The sequence below is a fragment of the Danio rerio genome, chromosome 10 (genome assembly GCF_049306965.1).
Source record: "Danio rerio strain Tuebingen ecotype United States chromosome 10, GRCz12tu, whole genome shotgun sequence".
NCBI lineage: Eukaryota > Metazoa > Chordata > Actinopteri > Cypriniformes > Danionidae > Danio > Danio rerio.
Genome location: NC_133185.1, coordinates 16,130,856 through 16,146,283, shown reverse-complemented (window position 1 = coordinate 16,146,283; position 15,428 = coordinate 16,130,856). Strand labels below are relative to the sequence as shown.

Genomic DNA, 15,428 nt, shown 5'->3' with positions numbered 1-15,428 from the left:
TAGGACAACAGTACCTCCAGCAGAAAAGATATACAAAGATGCCATTTTAAATTGTAAAAAAAAAAAAAAATCTGTTTTTGAAATAAATTAAGACAGTAGAAGTCAATATTTTATATGAATGATTTAGCCTGATGTTTACTGCTCCACAATAATATAAATGTTTCTTAAAAAAAAAAAAAAATTGTGTTCAAATTATCAAAAGTTTTAGTTTTTTACCCATACATTTAAAAAGAATTTATATTAGACCAGTAATCACAATACTTTAAAACCGTGATAGTTTTATCTAAGGTTATCATACCACCAGAATCGTATACAGCCTCATGCCTAGTTGGAGGTAACGCAGTAACGCAGGTAACATAATAATATAACTTTTCTAAGTAACAAGTAGAAAAAAAAATTCAGTAATACTACTTGAGTTACTTTTTTGAAAATGTAATATGAGGTTATTTTTTTAGTTTAAAGAGCCCCTATTATGGGTTTTTGAAATTAAGCTTCCATTCATAGTGTGACACAGCTCTAAGGTAATGAAAACATCCAGCTGAGGTTTAAATCTAGAACTGCAGCCTGTTTAAAACTATAAATTATTTAGTAAAATATTTGACTCAGAGTCGAATAAAGGAATCGAGTTAGGTTCGGATCTTTTGTTGGATCGAATCGACATCGATACGGTACATCTCCAAATTTGTACTTACAGTTCAGTTAAAATGTGCACGTGCTTTCCCTCCACACACTAGCGGTGGCACAGTGGATCACGGGACTGATCATGACGTGAAGATGACGATCACTGACAGAGATTCGGCTGTGGGCAGGCCGGAGCAAACTGAACTGGGGCTCTAGGCAAAAGATGATCATGCTGCTCTCAAACTGAATGTAAAAACAAGATAAGGGGTTGTGAATGCACATACAACAGCAAGAACCGGGCTGTGGGGAGATTATTGCGGACAAAAGTGAGGAGATGCTGCCGACGCCCTCTCTCTATACTGCCACCCTAGGCGGCTGCTCTATGGACGCGCCAGCCCTAGCTGTGGGGAATAAAGGGTTAAAGTTAATTTTCACAACAACACCACAGGATAGCCAACCTAGTGCGATGTTTGTTACTGTAATTTTTTCAGATTTTTGATACAATAACCTACGCTGCAGGATTTACCGGCAATTTGAAGGAGCAGCAGAGACTATGGGGCTTTGTCAGACTTTGACAGAGACTTTGTCAGTAACTTTTACACTTCATATAAACCAGTATCTTCTTCCTCTGCATCATAACATGTAAGTGTCATATCCATATATATATATATATATATATATATATATATATATATATATATATATATATATATATATATATATATATATATATATATATTAAAAAATTGTTGCCTCATTTTGTGTAGTTTGCAAAATATGTGTTTAATTGTGTGTTGTAACTTGTAATCGCTCAAGATTTAGATCAAGATGCTTGTACTGTATACCTCAGGTTAAATCTGTATGGGGCTGTTCAAATATCGCGTTGGGGTTAGGTTTGAGAGTAGAGCAATATGCTGGTGTTTAACTATTTATTTATTGCATTCCTTCGTTGGGCTCTCATATACTCTCTGGCTGCTATTTCATAGCTGTGGTGGGCTTTTCTCTCTGTCTCGTACTAAACGCTGTCGACCAATTGCAACAGACTGGGTCATCGGACCAATCAGCGCATATTAGCTTCGCGCTAAAGAGGGGTTTGGGAACAAATGAATTGCTGAACGATTCATATGGGAGTCACTAGGATAATTAGGTAAAAGCAAATGCTTATGAGAAGACCTGGGGCCCGTTTCAATAAGCAGGTTAAGTGAAAACTCAGAGTATTTTAACCCTGACATGAGAGAAACTCTGGGTTTTCCATTTCAAAATGGCAGGTTTGTTAAACTCGAGAAAGCAGGATAAGTCAAGCCTGTTTCTGAAAGAGAGGTAACTTTAACTCAGAGTCATGGTAACTTACTCTGTGAACCTAACCTGGTCAGGAGCCGGTTTTATTCTCTAAACTCAGAGTTTTTGTCGTTCTCCTCCCCTTTTTTAAAGACAAAGCGGTATTTCTCACCTTAGCCTTACGTTTTCACCCACCTATTTTAATGCTCATTTTGGAGATGCGCATAAAAACGATTGATGGAAACGTCATGATGCACAAAACTTTTGAAAATACCCATAAAAACACAGTAGGATAAACTTTTATTTGATAAGAAAATATGAAACGCTGTTTTATTCACACATTTTTTATGCATTATTCCAGCTTTGCACATACATTTAATTAACATATTTGGATGGAAACAGCTATTGCCTACGTTTTTGTCACACAAAGAACAGTCACGTATGAGAACTTCTTGTCCTTTTTTCATAAATAATTAGCTTAAATTCACTGACCTTCGACAAGGACATGTGCTGTAACTAGATTAATGGGAATATTTAAAAAAAACTATTGTTTAGTTCTGCTTACATTCTATACGTCATATCAACCTCTATCACTAGATGAATAAAAAAGACAGACACAAGTGCACCTTTAAGTCTATTAAAACCGATCAACGTGTATAAAAGTGGGAACGTGTAAAAATTGTATAAAATGTAACACATTACTTATTTTATAATGTTACATAAATATTTAAATACCTTAAATGTAAAATTGCGCATTAACTTGAGCTGTTTTCCCATGCTAACTGTCTCTGTTTCACTGATGCAGTGGTGTTGCTTTTTAAAATATATGCTCATATTTGCTATAACTTTGCTTAAGCAGATCAAGTTCAGCTGGAGAAAGAAACGGTGATCTCTTTTTTCAGATGTTGTCATGGTCACTCGTAATATCTGCGCTCCATTGATAATGCGTTTTTATAGTCACAGTGTTCATGCTTAACTCTGAGTTGGTCTACTCAAAGTTGATTGACCTAACTTAGATCTGCTGTACTGAGACCGAAAACTTCTGCTTTACTCCTTACTGAAACAGGCCCCTGTTGTTGGAGACCCCTAAAACCAAAATATGACCTTTTTAATGCAAAATAGGGGGTCTTTAATTGTTTATCTTAAAAAAAAATTGCTGAATTAAAATTGAAGACGCAATGAATTACAATTAATTATTTTGAACGCATTGAAAAAAAGGAAAATGAGATTGTCTCAATGGACAGTGATGGTACAAAATCACTGTACAAAAATAGTACAAACGTATTGTAAGATTCCCTTCTATCAGCCCAATGACAGAATCAGATGAATGGTCCAAGGTTAAATGCATGTAAGCCTTTTTTAGCACTAAAAATAATTGTGTTATTTATTAGAATTTATTCATACTTGTTTTCAGCTCCAAATTCAATCTGACACAAATTTATATTTTAACATTCATGATTTTATCTGATCACAATTTTAGTTGTTGTTAAGATGTAGATATTTTCAAGGGTCTGATATTCTAAATTGTACGTTCATTAGTGTAAAAATTACATGCTTTTTTTATTCTCCACAAATAAACATGTAGCAAATTATAATGATAATATAGATTAACTTACACGCATATCCACATTAATAATCTGTGACAAATTATAATGTAGATTAAAGTGCTCGCATACCTACACCATTATTACTGTAGTAAATTAGCTCAAGGTTATTCTTCCCACACCTTTCCCGCCGTTATAATGTGGTGAGTTATGATTTAGATTTCAATGCTCGCGTACCTTCTGGAACACTATATAGCAGGCTAGCTTGGCGGGAGGAAGATTCATTTGAACAGGGCTTCAAATGAATCAACCCTTTTGATCCGAATAAACGAATCGTTCAGCAATGCTATCAACATAAAATTTGAGCAGGGTAGCAATATCAAAGTTCAAGACATTAGATTCATTAATATACACAGGCACCTTTCTTTATACAAAATTAAACTTTATTGACTAATCTAACAAAAACTAACACCTAACACAAACACACATTCATACAAGCATAGGGAAGAGTAACGTGAGGTAAGAGGTTGAGAAGGTGTAATGATGGGAAAGCCTCGGAGTTTGTAAGAACAAATCAAGCAAACCAAAAGTAATCAAATTCAATATAACCCTTCTATTGTCTCTTTAGGGTTGAACTTAGCTCACACCAGTTTAGATGTTGGGAGAAAGGTGATACTTGCGGTGTTACGGTTTAACTGGTGACCGTGTTAACTGGTGTCCCTTTCCAGATGTAAGCTATTCACGTTTGCAGATTGGCAGATTCGTCACTTTTTCACAGCAACAAAACATGTCCATACCAAATAAAGATTCTTATTACTTGGTGTCAGTGTCATTGTGTGCATTATTGATTTTAATAGCTGTGTAGCAGAACAGTATATAACCAAAGTAAATAAAAAAAATAATTAGAATTTACATGTCTTTAACAGGATTCGAACCCGTGTAGTGAAAAGGTTTAGCGCACGTATCAATCAACTTATCTAACTGAGCTACTCGGAACTTCAAATGAAGCGGTCTGTTTTAATATATTTGTCAATTAAAACATGCCTTGCTGTGGTTGTGGACCCGTGTTAACATGTTTCCATCGATGTTAACATGTTTACATGTTGTTTAGTTACATGTACTCGCGTTAACGTGTTTCTACAAACTCTCCCGCTGATAGAATAGCTCTATGTGACTAAACGATGCTTCATCAGTTGCTCAAACCATGTTTTTTCTTAGTTCTAGACTCATGTCTACCTGTGCCTTTGGAGTCGTGTTAACTCGTGACCCATGCTCATACGTGTAACGTAAATAAAGATTTTATCCAAAAAATGAATACAATGACGATATTATTATGCAACATATTATGTCTAATATATGTAATATATATTTCATATATAATATTATGCAACAGAATATTAATTGAAAATCGCAACATTTCAATGTATGATCTTGGTCACATCTGTATCAAGGTACTTATGAACATGATTTGGCTACATACGATAAAATTACTAAAAGCTGCTATGCCTGCATCAGTGCTCAATAGCTCAATTAGTTAGAACGTATGTTCCTTTCATGAGTCTCTTTTGTTAGTAGGTTCAAATCCACATACGAGTTTTGTTTATGTAGCCTGATTTTTTTAATTCTCTTTAAAATAAAATGGGGGGACTGCGATTTATAACGTATGCTTATTTAGCCGAACAACGTAGTCATTTAGAGCTTCTGAGAAAATATCAGCTTGTGTAACTTTGTAGACACAGACTAACACGAGTCAATGGGACTATTATATTCTGATTGCATAATATTCTAATATTATGTTGCATAATATTATATGAAATATATATTATATATATTAGACATAATATGTTGCATAATAAAATCGTCATTGTATTCATTTTTTGGATAAAATCTTTATTTACGTTACATGTATGAGCATGGGTCACGAGTTAACACGACTCCAAAGGCACAGGTAGACATGAGTGTAGAACTAAGAAAAAACATGGTTTGAGCAACTGATGAAGCATCGTTTAGTCACATAGAGCTATTCTATCAGCGGGAGAGTTTGTAGAAACACGTTAACGCTAGTACATGTAACTAAACAACATGTAAACATGTTAACATCGACTGAAACATGTTAACACGGGTCCACAACCACAGCAAGGCATGTTTTAATTGACAAATATATTAAAACAGACCGCTTCGTTTGAAGTTCAGAGTAGCTCAGTTAGATAAGTTGATTGATACGTGTGCTAAGCCTTTTCACTACACGGGTTCGAATCCTGTTAAAGACATGTAAATTATAATTATTTTTTTTATTTACTTTGGTTATATACTGTTCTGCTACACAGCTATTAAAATCAATAATGCACACAATGACACTGACACCAAGTAATAAGAATCTTTATTTGGTATGGACATGTTTTGTTGCTGTGAAAAAGTGACGAATCTGCCAATCTGCAAACGTGAATAGCTTACATCTGGAAAGGGACACCAGTTAACACGGTCACCAGTTAAACCGTAACAGCGGTCTGTTTGTGATGTCCGAGCTCCCGTTGTTGAGCACGTGGTTGGCTGGCTGATCCTTTGTTCTCCACGAGGCTTGTAGTGTTTGAGGTTGACGCCGCAAAAGTTCTGGAGTATGAAATGTCCGAGCGCGGTGCGATTAACCCTTTTCGTCTGGGTTTCCGCCTGCTTTCTTGAAGGTTTCAATACTTAGGTTTGTGAGGAAGTTGCTGAGTTTGAAGAAGGTTTCAAAACAACGTGTTTCCAGAGCAGAGGGGGGGGTTGCCTGGAGTTGAGAGAGAGAGAGGGGTGCCAAGAGAGGTTGTACAGAGCCCCGAGGGTAGTTTCGAAGAGAAGAGAGCGAGTTTAGCTTGGTCTTCAACTTTTATAGGGCGGGTTCGGATCCACCCTCCATGGAAAGTTGACCAATTAGAAGCTAACTTCCTTGAATAGTAATTTACAGCTCTTTGTCTTAGGCAGAATAATTTGCATAGGCAAATTTTATACAAATCGGGACAGAAATATTAAAGTCTCTTAAAACGTTAATATGTTGCACTCATATTAAAATGAAATTTCAACGATCGATTTGTACAGCGAGTAAGCTTTTCAAAAAGTCCAAACTTGAACACTATAAGAGGATGTTTGGCTTAGGTACAGTTAAACATTATATGCAGGGGAATTAAAACCAAAAATATTAATACAAGAGAAAGGGAAACTTTGCAAAACATATGATTAAACATAAAGAGAGTAAAGTTTATATGAAAACATAAGTGTTAAACAAGCAGTTTAAAGAGTCCTTTGTAAGTCGTTCCTGTGTTTAATGCCGCATGGCACATTCCTTTGGGTCGTAAATACCTTGGAATCAGGTTTCGAGTCTTCTCTGGGCAAAGTTGGCTTGGTTGTGGAATAAAATGTAAAATATTTATTTATTATTCTTCTCATGGACATTATCTCGACACTCTGAAGTTAGTCAGAAGATGTAGAGTTAACCAATACTCATGTAGTCTGTAATCAATAAAATCATGTCACATAATAATGGTAAAGCAGACACCACTTACTGGATCCAATGAATTTGGGAAACTCAAGAATTAATCAAAAAGGTTAACATTTATTTTCCAGATGAAAGTGTATCATGCCAATTACAGAAACAATAAAAGCCAATACGGAAGTATATGCACAACATCAATTACTCAAAGATAAATCTAACAGTATAGATGGAAGTCCAAATTATACATAGTGTTGAGCTTGAGAGCTTTTCACCACAGGTAGGTCTGGATACAGACTTGCGACCCCGAGATATTCCATCCTTCTCTTTAAATACCCTATAAGAGCATTGAATGATTATATGTTAAAGTTAACCAGTGGCTTAAAGATTTACTGATTTGTTGGGATGTAATACAATTTTATCAAAGATAGTGAACAAAACCTAAAAACCTCAGGAAAGTTCAGGAAAGAGGGCAAAGTCTGTCCTGGGCCTTTTTCTACAGATTCCAGAGTTTTTTTTTTGCTTTATTGCATGGCACATTTCAGTATAGCTCTGGGGTCAGTAAGTTGTAAGATAACATTCTCCTAAAATATAATTTTTTAATGTGTTTTAAAAGGTAAATATAGGTGTAGGTTACACTGCACATTGCACAGGTACATTGCATTGTTAACTGCAGAACTTCTCTATTAGAAAGAAAGAATAAAAAATAATATAAGGTAATATAAGGTAATAAAAACTAATGCAAAAGTAGCTCAAAAGTATTGTAATGCATTACTTTCAAAAGTAACTTTCCCCAACACTGGCAATGACATCACATCAATTTTCAAATCAAGATATGTTGGCCCACTTAGTCATTGCCACCCTGATATTTGCTTTCTGTGAGCGTCCTATCTCAAAACATTAAGTGAAATTGAATAACCAAGCTCCGGAACCCAAACATGTTTGCGGACTTGATCCTTCCTCTAATATGCCAAGTTCAGATTAATCCACTTCAACTCTCAGCAGTGCGAAACCCGGGACGTTTATATAAATGTTTGCAAACCATTAACTGCTTAGCTGACCTGCTAAATGACTTTGACAGAGGGAGAGGCAGCTAATGTAAATGGCACAGTTTATTTACCCAGCAAACACACCACTTTACCGCACCGGCTAATTATCAACAGCTAATGGTAAATGAGTTCAGGGTTTTCGTGTTAGCTTTCAAAGTCAACCTTAAGCTCACACATGTTGATTAAGACAAAATGGATTGTGCTGCTTTTCTGTTAACGTTTTCTTGGGTCTTAATGGCTGTTCTGCTAGAATATCAGAGCATAGGTAATGGTGTTGTAATTGGAGATCAGCTAAATGGTTTTAAGACAGTGTGCGAACATTTGGAGCACACAGGCTTTAACAGGATAATTATACAACCCAGGGTCATTATGGATACATACACCCATATACATTTCTGGACAGCATAAAATGTTCCAGCAGGGTATTGAATTGACGTTTCCCAAATCCGTCGTTTCAACGAACAATCGCAAACTGCGTCACAAACGTGTGCACTTGCAACTACACCTCTGGAGCTGTAGTTAGAAACATAGTTCCTGACTGTGTTCTATTCCCAGTTATCCCCCCTATGCCCAATTCATTTAAAACATTCTAACATATAAATTTAGAATAATTTAAAAATAAAAAAGCATTAAAGTCATCTCTCTGTGTAATTTTCTTTCAAACTATTTTTACAGTTCAGTTTTAGCGATCTTCATGTTTACAATTGCGCTCTCTTCGCAGTGCACTTTTACAAGATTTATGTTATTTTGAACACAGCCGAGAGGAATTTATGTTATGTCTCCAAAACTAGTATATTTTTTACAGTCATTGCTCCAAAGGTTTACATAGCATACGTTAATGCTTTTATTTTATAGTAGGGTATTTATTAAGAAATGTAGCCCACTGTATATGACATGGGCCTGTTGGTTAGAACATTTCTGCAGTGGTTTGCATGTGTCAAACTGTAAAAGTAAATAAAAGACAATATCCTACTTATTATCATTATTATTATTATTATTGTTAAAAATAATAAGAAGAAGTAAGAGAAGAAGAAGAAGAAGAAGAATAGGGTGAAGCAGTGGCGCAGTAGCTGTCGCCTCACAGCAAGAAGGTTGCTGGGTGGCTGGTTCAAGCCTCGGCTCAGTTGGTGTTTCTGAGTGGAGTTTTCATGTTCTCCTTGCGTTCGCGTGGGTTTACTTCGGGTTCTCTGGTTTCCCCACCGTCCAAAGACATGCGGTACAGGTAAATTGGGTAGGCTAAATTGTCTGTAGTGTATGATTGTGAATGTGTGTGTAAATGTATGTGTGGATGTTTCCCATAGATGGGTTGCAGCTGGAAGGGCACTGCTTAAAAACTTGCTGGATAAGTTGGCAGTTCATTCCGCTGTGGCGACCCCGGATTAATAAAGGGACTAAGCCAACAAGAAAATGAATGAATAATAATTTGTATTTTTATTATTATTATTATTATTATTGAAGTATGATTAAAAGTACTGCCTTCCTTTTCTAACCATAACAAACAAAACATAACAAAATATATAACAATATCACAAAAAGTACCACCTTGAACTTGTTTAAATGCACAAATTCATATTGTGGGATTCAGTTTTATAAATAATGCAATAAGCAATAACTTTTTTCACACAGCGCTGTGGGAAATCTTTCTGTTTTCACATTTGGCTTGTTTGAATAATTTTCCTAAAAGAAAGCACACACTGCTCTTGTGCAGAACCCAGTGCTGTTTACTTTTGGCTGGTGTGGGAATGCAGTTTGAGCTCTGTCTATGAACTGAGATACAGTCACAGATCAACATGCAATTCTGTGTTTACATATTTCAGTACCATGGACAGCAGATACTACTACTACACTTATCATCAAATCAAATGCAAGTAACTTTATATCTTTCAAAGTGGTCATTGTTTTGAATGTTAAGCTGCGGTTACACTGCATTTTTCAACCTTTAGACTTCCGTTCATACCCATACAAATGTGACAGACTGGAAACGCAAGCTTGTGTGACAAGTTTTACAGTTCGCTGCGTTGGATTAGCAAGTACTGTTTCTGACTAAAAACTTACAGCATCCAACATTGTTAACTTGCTTTTGACAAAACCTTTTGTTTTACGGAATGTGAAAGAGAAAGTAGATTGATTCTAAACAGACAGATTTTTTGTGCACTCATGTGTTCAGAAAAAAAATACATCATGAGTTTAAACTGACAGTTGTCTCAAATGCATGCAGATGTTTGACTTGCTGTAACTGAGGCACAAGCTGTAAAAAATGCAGCTTATTAGTATTTGCATCATAATTAGAGCTGAAACTTGATCAGTACATTATTAGAACATTTGAGAATTATATTCCCTTTGACAGTTTTATAAGGACACATCAAATATTTTGGGAAAAAAAATTGTAATTACAGAGCCAGATATATTCTCAAAAATATCACATTTATGAAATTCATTCATTCATTAATTTTCTTGTCGGATTAGTCCCTTTATTAATCCGGGGTCACCACAGCGGAATGAACCGCCAACTTATCCAGCAAGTTTTTCTCAGCGGATGCCCTTCCAGCCGCAACCCATCTCTGCGAAACATCCACACACACACACTACAGACAATTTAACCTACCCAATTCATATGTACCGCATGTCTTTGGACTGTGGGGGAAACCAGAGCACCCGGAGGAAACACACGCGAAGGCAGGGAGAACATGCAAACTCCACACAGAAATGCCACCTGAGCCGAGGTTCGAATCAGCAACCCAGCGACCTACTTGCTGTGAGTCAACAGCACTACCTACTTCGCCACTACCTCACCACATTTATGAAATAAAATTCATAAATGCATAGCACAATTCACATTTACAAAATCCAACTAGTAAATTTGTAAACACACATTTTGAAAATTCACAAATTAAAACCATTAATATTTTTCCTCATGAAATGAATTTGTGCAGTTTTGAATCATACTTTGACATTTGGAATTGGATTTGTGTATTTTTTAATCGTGTTTTGAATTTACGGATTGGATTTGTGTATTTTTTAATCGTGTTTTGAATTCATGTAATGGATTTTGTATTTTTGAATTGTGTTTTGAATTCATAAATTGGATTTGTGCATTTCTAAATCATGCTTTGAACTTACGAATTGGATTTTTGTATTTATGAATTGGGTTTAAAATTGACCAATTGGATTTTTTTTTTTTTTATTGTTTTACTTTTATTTACAAGTTATATTTTTGTATTTATGAATTGTGTTTTGAATTTATAAATTGGATTTGTGTATTTTTGAATCAGGATTTGAATTTATGAATCAGATTTTTCTACTTATGAATTGTTTTTTGAATATACGAATTAGATTTTTGTATTTTTTTTGTGTTTAGAATTTACAAATTGGGGTTTTGTATTTATGATTTTTTTTTTTTTTTTTTTTTTTACAAATTGCATTTTTACGTTTATGAATTGTATTTTGAATTTACAAAGTAGATTTGTGTATTTACGAATTATGTTTTAAATTAAGAGCAGGATTTGTGTTTTTTGAATTTACAGGTTATATTTGCATATTTTTGAATCATGTTTTGAATTTACAAACTGGATTTTTGTATTCATGAATCGTGTTATGAATTTATAAATTGGTTTTTGTATTTATGAATTTGGATTTGAATTTACAAATTGTATTTGAGTATTTTTGAATTGTAATTTGAATTTACGAATTATATTTTGTGTATTTACGAATTTTTTTGAACTTATAAATTTAACTCTGTAAATACAAATTGTGTTGTGGATATATGAATTTTATTTTGTAAATTTAATATTGTATTGTTGAGGCTGATCTGGCTCCATAGTATTATTTTATTTTTTTATTTTTTGTTAAAAAAATGTTTTTTTGTTTTTTGTATTTATTTGTTTGTTAGTTTTAAAATAAAAATATTACAATTATTTCAGAAGGATTGTGTGACACTGAAGAAAAGAGCAATGAAACTATCAATAGCAATAATATTTCACTAAATTATATTTTTACTAATTAAATGCAATTTAATGAGCATTACAGACTTCTTTCAAAAAATATTGCACAGACAAAATATCTTTGAATCGCCTTCATTCAGATTTTTTTTTTCACACTTAACAACTACTAATAAATCTGATTAATCAGTGATTAAATGATTATTTCCTAAGCACATTGTGTAATTAATTTGATTACATTTTTGATTGACTGGCCCTTCTAAATATAAGCCTTATTTAAGAAGAAAAAAACAATGCATTTATTTCTCATCTCAAACTTCTCTGGCTGATTTTGCTGTGCTACCGGAGCATTAACACAATCTCTCCCTCAGGCCCTGGTATCTGTTCAAATGGCATTGACACAATAATGCATAATCCAGGCTGAGCGCAGTTTACAGCTGAAGGCTTTTTCAGTCTGCAATTATGGGCTCTGTGACCTTTTCCACTGTTATTTAGACACAAACAAAAGCAGCACATATCTGAAATAGAAAGAGTGGTGTCGTTCCTTTTAATTAAGAGTGTGTTTAATATTAGGTTTAAATCCCCACACATACAGTATGTGACAGTGTGCGATGTGAGTATTTATGATGCAGTACCAGAACTTTATGAGGATTTGCTTAGACGTGCCATAATGGGCTTATTTCTGCTTTTTTATTCCATTTGAATTTATATTGTCAATCTTTTTTATATATCTTTTTCTAATCTTCAAGACATTATGAATTATTGACTAGATATAGGTTATCTCTTATAGCAGGCGTGCCATAAGAAATAAAAAACCTCTTGATCTTATGAGAAAAAGGGTTCTGTCATGTACAAAAACATACTGTAACTTTCGAAACGAAGAAAAAAATGCATGATAAAGATAATACAGTACTTAAACTGCAGGCTTGTTTGCACCTTTTGCTTGCTGTATGCAATATTAATAGGCACTAACAATGAGTAAGTAAGTTGCTTAAAAAAATGACTGTTAAGGTGTTTAGGAGATTTAAGAAAGAGGGTTAAGGAGATTGAAGGTCACTTCATTTGTTTGATGGTCCCCCTATAAATCTGCTGACCATTTAATTAAAACCATTTTCATTTAATTAACTAAGTCAATTTGCAAGCTTATATCTGCAAACTCTTATATTTTGTTTTTGTCTTACCTGCTTTCTGAAATCGTTTTTCAACAAACTTGAACCCCGTCATCGTGGTCAACTCCTCTCTGTGTCAAGTCCACCGATGTACATGGCGAGCTAACAGCAGGAAAGCCGTCCATATGGAGGTAAGCGGTCAGCTGTTAAGTAAGAAAAGGAACACCATCATACCTCTCTGTATTAATTTTAAAGATGAAATGCAGCCATACGTACTCCTGGCTAAATAATTTGTGATCTCCAAAAACGTATATACTTTAGGGCTAAGTTTTCAGAAGGAGCCTCAGTTGGTAAAGTGTTGCTGATGTGTTGCCAATTTATGTTCGAGATGTTCAAAATATGCAACAAATTCTCAACGAGTTTTCAGTACCTTTATTAAAGGTGCAGTAGGTGATCTTCCACAATACTAACAACTTGGTATTAATCTGCAACTCTCACATGGTCGCCCACTGAAGCTAAGCAGGGCTGCGCCCGGTCAGTACCTGGATGGGAGACCACATGGGAAAGCTAGGTTGCTGCCGGAAGTGGTGTTAGTGAGGCCAGCAGGGGGCACCCAACCTGCGGTCTGTGTGGGTCCCAATGCCCCAGTATAGTGACGGGGACACTATACTGCTTAGTGAGCGCCGTCTTTCGGATGAGACGTTAAACCGAGGTCTCGACTCTCTGTGGTCATTAAAAATTCCAGGAAGTCCTTCGAAAAAGAGTAAGGGTTTAACCCTGGTATCCTGGCTAAATTTGCCCACCAATCAGCTGGTGTGTGGTCTGGCGCAAAATGGCTGCCGTCGCGTCATTCAGGTGGATGCTACACTCTGGTGGTGGATGAGGAGATTCCCCCCCATAGTGTAAAGCGCTTTGAGTGCCCAGAAAAGTGCTATATAAATGTAAGGAATTATTATTATTATTATCTCTGAATCAAAGGCCCTTCACTGCCATCTAGAGCCACGACTCCTGAAACACGAGCACCGCAAAATAACCCTCTCCCATGTGTTAAAAGCGACTAGTGCTTGTCCGGCGGCATGCAAGCCAAACTGACATGCTATTTCAGAGCAAATAGTTGCATGGTAAACAATATAGGGAGAGACTAAGCGGAGTAGCGCTATTTACTTTTGTTTTGTTGTTAAATTAATTAAAATCTACATCATTGATGCTGTAGAAGGTCCTTTATAAAATCTTATCAATCTTTCATCGAAAGATTTTAGTAGCTGAACAACACTTCTGTGAAGATATAACCCATTTGTAACAAAAACATCTAACGTTACATCAGCTTTGTGTAAAGCTAAAACAGTTTTAAAACAAAACATTACTGTCTTAGAGAAATCCTTCAGACATGGTGTCATCCTTTCTCCAGTGTGCAAAGGTAACTCCAATATTGATTCAGGTTTTTAAAAAGTTTTGATTCAGCATGTTTTTACAGATCGCGTGCGCGTACGCGGAGATGCGTACAAACGGCTGCGCAGTTGTTCAAATCTGCATTTGCTGACAGACAGACTGGGCTACTTATCGGAATTATGAGAGATGTCGGCCCGACTGTATTTAAATGCTTCTGAAGACAATCACCTACTACACCTTTAACTAAGAGCTTTTGTAATAGTCTATAATATTAAATTATATACATATATATATATATATATATATATATATATATATATATATATATATATATATATATATATATATATATATATATATGGCGACGCAGTGGCACAATAGGTAGTGCTGTTGCCTCACAGCACTACCTACTGTCCCACCTCAAACAAACACTACTCCAGTCAGGCACACACTGCACTATCAAACTGCACAAAATGGCTAGTAACGTTAATGTAATCCTCCTATAACCAACAGCGGGTCTGGGGTTTGGTAGCACTTTGGTTTCCCTGTAAGTTATGAGGGTAATGGCAATAGAGTGGTAAAAAAAAACAATGACATCTGCTATGAAAGTAAGCTATTTTAGCTGTAATATTTGAGCATGTCAACTCATTTAAACTGACATCATGGAATCAGTAACTGGAATTAGACGAAAACTGGAAACGCGTGCACTACATGCAACCATCTCTTTTTCCATCCTGTAGGTACTGCATTGAAAACTCCGTCCCACCGGCTTTACGGTGAATGCTTTTGCCATTTTCACAGCAGACTTAAACCACTGGAAGTCTTTTATCCACTTCTTACGTCTCAAGTATATTCTTTGTTTAGCCTGCTTGTGCCTATTAGTATGAATGTCTCTACTGTAATCTGTCAGTAATGTTTTAAATTATCATACAATTTGTTTGCCATTTATCTGAATGGCTGCTTTTAGCTAAACTATCTGTAGAAAAGCTAAGCTATCTGTATAAATTATCATATGTATATATGGGCATTAGAGT

At 35.3% G+C, this 15,428-nt stretch overlaps 1 protein-coding gene and 1 long non-coding RNA gene across 2 annotated transcripts in view; one reads left to right on the top strand and one right to left on the bottom strand.

Annotated features, from left to right (window-relative positions):
• The window catches only part of LOC141376324 (uncharacterized), a 356,966-nt gene that overhangs the window by 148,405 nt on the left and 193,133 nt on the right, over nucleotides 1-15,428 (bottom strand). Inside the window, exon 3 of the long non-coding RNA XR_012386176.1 lies at nucleotides 13,078-13,208. This is a non-coding gene — a long non-coding RNA (uncharacterized lncRNA). The remainder of the gene's footprint in view (nucleotides 1-13,077; nucleotides 13,209-15,428) is intronic.
• Nucleotides 1-15,428, top strand: part of LOC108191548 (uncharacterized) — a 187,239-nt gene that overhangs the window by 27,395 nt on the left and 144,416 nt on the right. The window lies entirely within an intron of this gene.